A 9,487-nucleotide genomic window follows, 5' to 3' on the forward strand; every position below is an offset into this window, starting at 1 on the left:
TAAGAATTTCATAAATGTATTGTTTTTAATAGCTGAGTAGTACTCCATTGTATAGATGTACCACAATTCTTTAGGATAACAATTACAGAATGAATCTAGCTTTCTCTCTCTCTGTCTCTGTCTCTCTGTTTCTGTCTCTCTGTCTCTCTCTTTCTGTCTCTGTGTCTCTGTCTCTGTTTCTCTCTCTTCTATGAGGAGAATTACCAAGCAAACTAATTTACAGTACTTGAAGTAGACTGCCAGAATGATTAGGATAGCTGGCTCTGTTCTCAAATGGGTAATTCAAGAAAGCCCAGCCAACATACAGGTGCTGGGTTGAGTTATCTAACTTGTGTTACTAGGCAGCTACCAAAGTTCATTGTTAGCTATTTGCATGTTAATGAAGTGAGGTTGTTGAATGCAGATATCTGTGTTCCCATACAGTGGACTTTTTGTGTTCCATCTAGGAGAAATTAATACAGCCAAACATTAATGTAGTGTTGTCTTGGTTATAATTATCATTCTATAACATTTATGTAATATAAATACTAAGCATTACTGTTTGTTTTGTGAGCTTGTATATAGTAATCTCATATTTGATGAAACATGAGATGGGAATAAGAAAATGCAGGAGGGAGGACTTATTAGAATGACTTATAGGCTGAAATCCAGATAATCTAATAATGGCTGGCTCTGAATGGAAACACCATGAATATAATGATTGCTTAGTCCATGAGACTGTATATCTCAGCTGATATTCAGTAGACACTAGAACCCCAAAGAATTAGGTTCTAAGGCCAAATGAATGTATGACCTCATTAGCAAGATGAAGGCAGAGAAAGAGCAAAATCTTCCTTCTTTCGTGCCTTTATGTAGGCATTTAGCAGGAAGTGAGGTCTTGATTAAAAGTATATCTTCCTGCCTCATGATTTAGATTAGTGGTGGAAATTCCACTTCAAATTAAAAAGATGGAAAAAAATCCCTCAGTAATATGACCTCCACTTTTGTATTTCAGTTAAATTCAAATGTATTCAAGTTGACAAGAAGAAGGCTATGACAGTGCCTGACTAATACAGAAGTAGAGGCTCACAGTCATCCATTGGACTGAGCACAGGGTTCCCAATGTAGAAGCTAGAGAAAAGACCCAAAGAGCTGAAGGGTTTACAGCCCCTTAGGACAAGCAAAAATATGAACTAACTAGTACCCTCAGAGATCCCAGAGACTAAATCACCAAACAAAGAGTACACATGGTGGGACTCATAACTCTAGCTGCATATGTAGCAGAGGATGGCCTAGCTGGTCATCAGTGGGAGGAGAGGCCCTTGGTCCTATGAAGGTTCTATGCCTCAGTGTAGGGGAATGCCAGGGGGAGGAAGTGGGAGAGGGTGGGTTGGTGAGCAGGGGGAAGAGGGAGGTAATAGGGGTTTTTTCCCTCTAGAGGGAAGACCAGGAAAGGAGATATCATTTGAAATGTAAATAAAGAAAATATCTAATAATAAATAGCTATTTATTATATACCTCTAAATAAGCTCTACCATTTTTTGTAAATATTGGATAAATACTTTGGAATGTACAACAGGTTACTAGATTTATTGACCAAGTAAACCTAAAGATACCATCTATCTTCATAGGTAAGGCCTATATCTGGGACTTCTTTGTGTAATCAGTCTATCTTAATTACTTTTCTATTGCCTAGATAAAAGACCATAAGAAAGGAACCTTTGTAAAGAATGCATTTAATGTGAGGCTTATGGTCTCAGGGGATTGTGTCCATTACTGTGACAATAGGGATGACAGCAGCAGGTAAGAAAAATGAGAGCTGAAACAGTTTAATCTCACATCTTGAACCACGCCTACTAGGCAGAGAGAACTAATTGGGACTGTTGTGTGCTTCTGAAACTACAAACCAATCTGCAGTGGCACACCTCTTCTAATAACGACAAAACTACTAGTCCTTCACAAACACTGCTAACAACTGGGAAGTAAGTGTTCAAATATATGAGCTTATGGGGGCCATTGTCTTTCAGTACACCATATTTGTCTAACTTAAGTTTTCAACAAAGTATTTAAAAAGTGTCCTTTTAAAAATAAAAATTTCTTGGGTATTCTGAAATTCTGGGCTAATAATGACTTATCAGTGAATGCATACCATGTGTGTTCTTTTGTGATTGGATTACCTCACTAAGGATGGTATTTACTAGTTCCATCCATTTGCCTAAGAATTTCATGAATTCATTGTTTTTAATAGCTGAGTTGTACTCCATTGTGTAAATGTACCACATTTTCTGTACCAGTCCCTCTACTGAGGGACCTCTGGGTCCTTGTCAGATTCTGGCTATTATAAATAAGGCTGCTATGAACATATTGGAGCATGTGTCCTTATTACATGTTGGTGCATCTTCTGGGTATATGTCCAGGAATGGTATTCCTGGGTCCTTAGGTAGTACTATGTTCAATTTTCTGAGGAATGCCCAAGATGCAATTCACAGACTACATGAAGCTCAGGAAGAAGGAATACTAAAGTGTGGATACTTCAGGCCTTCTTAGAATGGGGAAAAAATACCTACGAGAGGAGAAACAGAGACAAAGTGTGCAGCAGAGATTGAAGGAAAGGCCATTCAAAGACTGCCCCACCTGGGGATCCATCCCATATACAGTCACCAAACCCAGACACTATTTTGGATCCCAAAAAGTGCTTGCTGACAGGAGCCTAATATAGCTGTCTCCTGAGAGGTTCTGCCAGGGCCTGATGAATACAGAGGTGGATACTCTTAGCCAACTATTGGACTGAGCACAGGGTCTCCAATGGAGGAGCTAGAGAAAGGACCCAAGGAGCTGAAGGGGTTTGTAACCCCATAGAAAGAACAACGATATGAACCAACCATTATGCCCAGAGCTCCCAGGGACTAAACCACCAACCAAAGATTACACATGGAGGGACCCATGGCTCCAGCCTCATTTGTAGCAGAGGATGGCCTGTTGGTCATCCATGCGAGGATAAGCCCTTGGTCATGTAAAGTCTCTAAGCCCCAGTGTAGAAGAACGCCAGGGCCAGGAGGCAGGAGTGGGTGGTTTGATGAGCAGGGGTTTGGGGGAAAGAATATGGGTTTTTCTCAGGGGAAACCAGAAAAAGGGATAACATTTGAAATGTAAAGAAATAAAATATCTAATAGAAAAATAATAAGTTTTCTTTTCTGCTGGAGCAGACTGCTAGAGCTTGCCTGATCTTGTGAAGACACCATGTCCTGACCAGCCTAGAGGATCTGGTATACTCAGAGCAATTGGTAAGAACCACCACCCCCAAAGTTCCAGAGCTGCCTCTGGGAGCTCACAACAGAATCTCACCAGTCTTCTCAACAAAGACTATGAAAGCCAGAAGAGCCTGGGCAGAGGTCATGTAGACCCTAAGAGAACACAAATGCCAGCCAAGGCTACTATACCCAGCAAAACTCTCAATGAGCATAAATGGAGAAAACAAGATATTCCAGGAGAAAACTAAATTCAAACAGTATCTATATACCAACCCAGCCCTATAGAAGATCATAGAAGGAAAACTCCAATACAAGGAAGGTAACTGCAACAAAGAAAGGACAAGATATTAAGCATCTCACAACAAAGCAAAAAGCAGAGAGCAACAAGCCCATAAAGACACCTACAAAAACTAACATACCAGGAACGAACTGTTGTCTCTCTTTAATATCTCTCAATATGAATGGACTCAACTCTCCTATTAAAAGATATAAGCTAACAGACTGGATATGCAAACAAGATCCAGCAATTTGCTGAATACAAGAAATACACCTCAATAACAAAGACAGCCACTATCTCAGAGTAAAAGGATGGAAAAATGTTTTTCAAGCAAATGGTTCTAAGAAACAAGCTGCATTTGCCATCCTAATATCCAATAAAATAGACTTTCAAGCAAAACTTATCAAGTGGGATGAGGAAGGACACTTCATATTCATCAAGGGGAAAATCCATCAAGAGACAGTCTCAATTCTTAGCATCTATGCCCCAAATGCAAGAGCAACCAAATTCATAAAAGAAACTTTACTAAAGCTCAAAACACACGTTGAACCTGTTAGAAACTTCAACAGCCCACTCTCAACAATGTACAGGTCACCAAAACAGAAACTAAACAGAGACACAGTAAAACTAAGAGATGTTATGAACCAAATGGATTTAACAGATATCGACAAAACATTTCACCCCAAAACAAAAGAATACCCCTTCTTTTCAGCACCTCATGGTATCTTGTCCAAAATTGACCATATGATTGATCACAAAACAACTCCCAACCAATATAAGAAGATTGAAATAATTCCATGCATCCTATCAGATCACCATGGCCTAAGCCTGGTCTTCCATAAGAGAAAGCCCACATACACATGGAAACTGAACAACTCTCTACTAAATGATAACATGGTCAGGGAAGAAATAAAGAAAAAAAATTAAAGACTTCCTCGAAGTTAATGAAAATATTGACACAACATACCCAAACTTGTGAGACTCAATAAAAGCAGTGCTAAGCAGAAAATTTATAGCACTAAGTGCCCTGGTAAAGAAACTAGAGAGATCTTACATCAACAACTTAACAGCACACCTGAGAGCTCTAAAACAAAAAGAAGCAAACTCATCTAATTGGAGTAGACAGTAGGAAATGGTCAAACTCAGGGTTGAAATAAACCAAATAGAAACAAAGAGAACAATATAAAGAATCAGCAAAACCAAAATCTGGGTCTTTCAGAGAATCAACAAGATAGATAAACCCCTATCCAAAATATTAAAGGTCCTAGAGGCAGTATCCAATTTAACAAAATCAGAAATGAAAAGGGAGACATAACAACAGAAAAAGAGGAAATTCAAAAAATCATCAGATCCTACTATAAAATCCTATACTCAAGCAAAACTGGAAAATCTAGATTAAATGGATGGTTTTCTATATAGATACCACATCCCAAAGTCAAAACAAGAGCAGGCAAACTATAGGCCCATGTCTTACAAGGAAATAGAAAAAGTAATTAAAAACCTCCCAACCAATAAAAAAGCCCAGGGCCAGACAGATTTAGTGCAGAATTCTACCAGATATTCAAAGAAGACCTGATACCAACATTCCTCAAACTATTCCATAAAGTAAAAAGAGAAGGAACACTAACTAACTCATTCTATGAAGCCACAATTACTGATACCTAATCCACACAATGACCCAGACAAAACACAGAACTTCAGACCAAACTTCCTTATGAATATTGATGCAAAAATACTCAATAAAATTCTTGCAAACTGAATCTAAGAACACAACAAAACCATCATTCACCATGATCAAGTAGGTTATCAAGTAGGCTTCACCTTGGTTCAATATAAGAAAATCCATTTACTGAATACACTATATATATATATACCTCAAAGGAAAAAAAAAATCACATGATTATCTCCTTAGATGCAGAAAAAGCTTTGTCAAGATACAACATCCCTTCATGTTAAAAGTATTGAAGAGCTGGGCAGTGGTTGCACATGCCTTTCATCCCAGCACTTGGGAAGCAGAGGCAGGTGGATTTCTCAGTTCAAGGCCAGCCTGCTCTACAGAGTGAATTCCTGGACAGCCAGGGCTACACAGAGAAACCCTTTCTCAGAAAAACCAAAAAAAAAAAAAAAAAAAAAAAAGTTTTGGAGAGCAGGAACTCAAGGTCCACACCTAAACATAATAAAAGCGATATACAGCAAACCAACAGCCAATATCAAATTAAATGGAGAGATACTGGAAGCAATTCCACTAAAATTGGGAGAAGACAAGGATGCCGACACCCCTCATTTCTATTCAATATAGTACGTGAAGTGATACCAAGAACAATAAGGCAACAAAAAGAGATTGAGGAGATACAAACTGGCAAAGAAGAAATGAAGGTATCACTATTTGCAGATGATATGATAGTATACATAAGCGACCCCAAAAATTCTACCAGAGAACTTCTCCAGCTGATAAACAACTTCGCAAAGTTGCTAAATATAAAATTAATTCAAATAAGTCAGTAGCCTTCCTTTATACAAATGACGAACAGGCTGGGAAAGAAATTAGAATATAACTCCATAACAATAGCCACAAATAATATAAAATAACTTGGGTTAACTCTAACTAAACAAGTGAAAGACCTGTATGACAGTAAATTCAAGTCTCTAAAGAAAGAAATCAAAGAAGACCTCAGAAAATGCAGAGATCTCCCATGCTCATGGATTGGAAGAATTAATATAGTAATAATGGTCATCCTACCAAAGGCAATCTACAAATTCAATGCTGTCCTCATCAAAATCCCAACTTAATTGAAAGAGCAATTATCAAATTCATCTGGAAAGAAAAAAAAAACAGAATAGTCAAAACAATTCTTAACAATAAAAGAGCAGCTGGGGGAATCATCATCCCTAACCTCATGCTTTAATACAGAGCAATAGTGATAAAAACTGCATGGTATTGGTACAGAGACAGACATGTTGATCAGTGGAATAGAATTGAAGACTCAGAAATAAAACCACACACTTATGGATACTTGATCTTTGACAAAGAAGCCAAAAATGTACAATGGAAAAAAGAAAGCATCTTCTTTTTTTTTTTTTTTAAGATTTATTTATTTATGTTATGTATGCTAGTACATTGTTGCTATCTTCAGACACACCAGAAGAGGGCATCAGATCCCATTACAGATAGTTGTGAGCCACCATGTGGTTTCTGGGAATTGATCTCAGTACCTTTGGAAGAGCAGTCAGTGCTCTTAACCTCTGAGCCATCTCTCCAGCCCCAAGAAAGTATCTTCAATAAATGATGCTGACAAACTTGCTGTCTGTATGTAGAAAAATACAAATAGATCTTTATATGTCACCTTGCACAAAGCTCAAATCAGAGTTGATCAAGGACCTCAACATATAACCAGATACACTGAATCTAATAGATGAGAAAGTGGGAAAGAGCCTTGAACTCATTGGCCCAGAGGAAATTTTCTAAACAGAACTCTAATGGCTCCTGGTCTAATATCAAGAATTGTTAAATGGGACCTCATGAAACTGGAAAACTTCTGTAAGACGAAGAACATAGTCAATAAGACAAACGGGCAACCTACAGATTGGGAAATAATCTTCACTAACCCCACATCCAATAGTGGGATAATATCCAAAATATGTAAAGAACTCAAGAACCTGACCATAAAAAAACCAAACAACCCAATCAAAAAGATGGGGTATAGAGCTAAACCTAGCACTCACAATAGAGGAATCTGAGAATGGCTCAAAAGAAATGTTTAAAGTCCTTAGTGAGAAATGAAAATCAAAATGACCCTGAGATTTCACCTTACACCAATCAGAATGGCTAAGATCACAACTCCAGGTGACAACACGTTGGTGAGGATGTGGAGAAAGAGGAACACTCCTCCATTGTTGGTGAGATTGCAAACTGGAAATCTGTCTGGCAGTTCGTCAGAAGTTTGGAAATAGATCTACCAGAAGACCCAGCAATACCACTCTTGGGAATATACCCAAAACATGCCCCACCATGCCACAGGGGCATGTGTTCCAGTATTTTCATAGCACCCTGATTTGTGATAGCCAGAAGCTAGAAACAACCCAGATGTCCCACGACAGAAGAATGGATATAGAAAATATGGTGCATTTACACAATGGAATACTACTCAGCTATTAAGAATGAAGACATCCTGAGATTTTCAGGCAAATGGATGGAAGTAGAAAATACCATCCTGAGTGAGGTAACTCAGACCCAAAAGAACATGCATGGTATGTACTCACTAATAAGTGGATATCAGCCAAAAAATAAAAATGCACAGAATACCAAAGATACCACAGAATGCAAAAAATTCAAGAAGGTGAAGGGGCCAATTGAGGACGCCTCAGTCCCACTAGGGAGAGAGAAGAAAGCTATCTTGAGTGGGAAGGGAGGGACCTACGAAGTAAGGTGGAAGAGGGTGTGGGCAAGAGGGGAACCTGATATGGTATTGGGTGAAGAAAAAGGACATAAGCCCCGAGGGCCAGCAGAAAGAATGGAAAAAATGCAACCTCGGAAGGTAGAAGGTTGGAGGAACCCTCCAGAATGCACCAGAGACCTGGGAGGTGAGCAAGTCTCAGGACTCAGAGAGGGACCTTAGATGAAATGTCCGACAGTAGGGAGAGGGAACTTACAGAGCACACCTCCAGCTGGAAGACAGGACATCGAATGAGCAAGGTGTTTGCCATTCCAGAGTCAAAACTTTCACCCATAATTATTCCTATCTGAAAGAACTACAGGGATGGAAATTGAGAGGAACCTGAGGAAAAGAAGGTCTAGCAACAGACCCAAACTGGGTCCAGTTCAAGGGGTGATCCCAAAGCCCAATACTATTACTGAGGCTATGGAGCATGATCACACTCAGGAAGTCCCAACATGAAGCTGAAAGACTCAGGTGCAGATATTTGCACCCAACCAATGGACAGAAGTTACTGACCCCTGTGGCCAAATTAGGGAAAGGCTGAAAGAAGCTGAGGAGGAGGGCAATCTAGTAGGAGGACCACCAGTCTCAATTAATTTGGATCCCCAAGATCTCTCAAACACTGGACCACTGTCTTAGTCAGGGTTTCTATTCCTGCCCAAACATCATGACCAAGAAGCAAGTTATGGAGAGAAGGGTTTATTCAGCTTACACTTCCACATTGCTGTTGATCACCAGAGGAAGTCAGGACTGGAAATCAAGCAGGTTAGGAAGCAGGAGCTGATGCAGAGGCCATGGAGAGATGTTCCTTGTTGGCTTGCTTCTCCTGGCTTGCTCAGTTTGCTCTCTTATAGAACCCAAGACCTCCAGCCCAGGGATGGCACCACCCACAGGGGCAATTGAGAAAATATCCCACAGCTGGATCTCATGGAGGCACTTCCCCAACTGAAACTCCCTTCTCTGTGATAACTCCAGCCTGTGTCAAGTTGACACACAAAACCAGCCAGTATAACTACCAAACAGGCAGAATATACCAGTTGATATGAGTCCCCCAACAATATACAGCAGAGAACTTCTGGGTCTGTGTTCAATCAGAGATGATGCACCTAACCCTCAAGGGACTGGAGGCCCCAGGGAGTTTAGAGGTCAGGGGCATCCTTGTGGAGTCACAAGATGTGGGGAGGAGGTTCTGGAACAGTCGGAAATTGGACGAGGGGAGGGGCAGAATAAAATCTGGAGTGTAAAAAAAATAAATGTACTGACAGAGACAGCTTGACTCTGAGGAGTTCTGACACAACCAGGATCACAGGAAAGACAGGCTCCAGTCCAATTTAGCAAAGGCAGGTAGCACTAGAGTTAACCAGATGGCGGGGGGTGGGGCAAGAGTAAGAAAATAAACAACACAAACCAAGGTCACTTGCCATCATCAGAACCCAATTCTCCCACCATAGCAAGTCCCGAACACACCATCACACCGGAAACGCAAGATTCAGATATAAAATCACTTATCATGATGATGATACAGAACCTTAAGAAAGACATAA

The sequence above is a fragment of the Mastomys coucha genome, unplaced genomic scaffold (assembly GCF_008632895.1).
Source record: "Mastomys coucha isolate ucsf_1 unplaced genomic scaffold, UCSF_Mcou_1 pScaffold22, whole genome shotgun sequence".
In the NCBI taxonomy this organism is placed as follows: domain Eukaryota; kingdom Metazoa; phylum Chordata; class Mammalia; order Rodentia; family Muridae; genus Mastomys; species Mastomys coucha.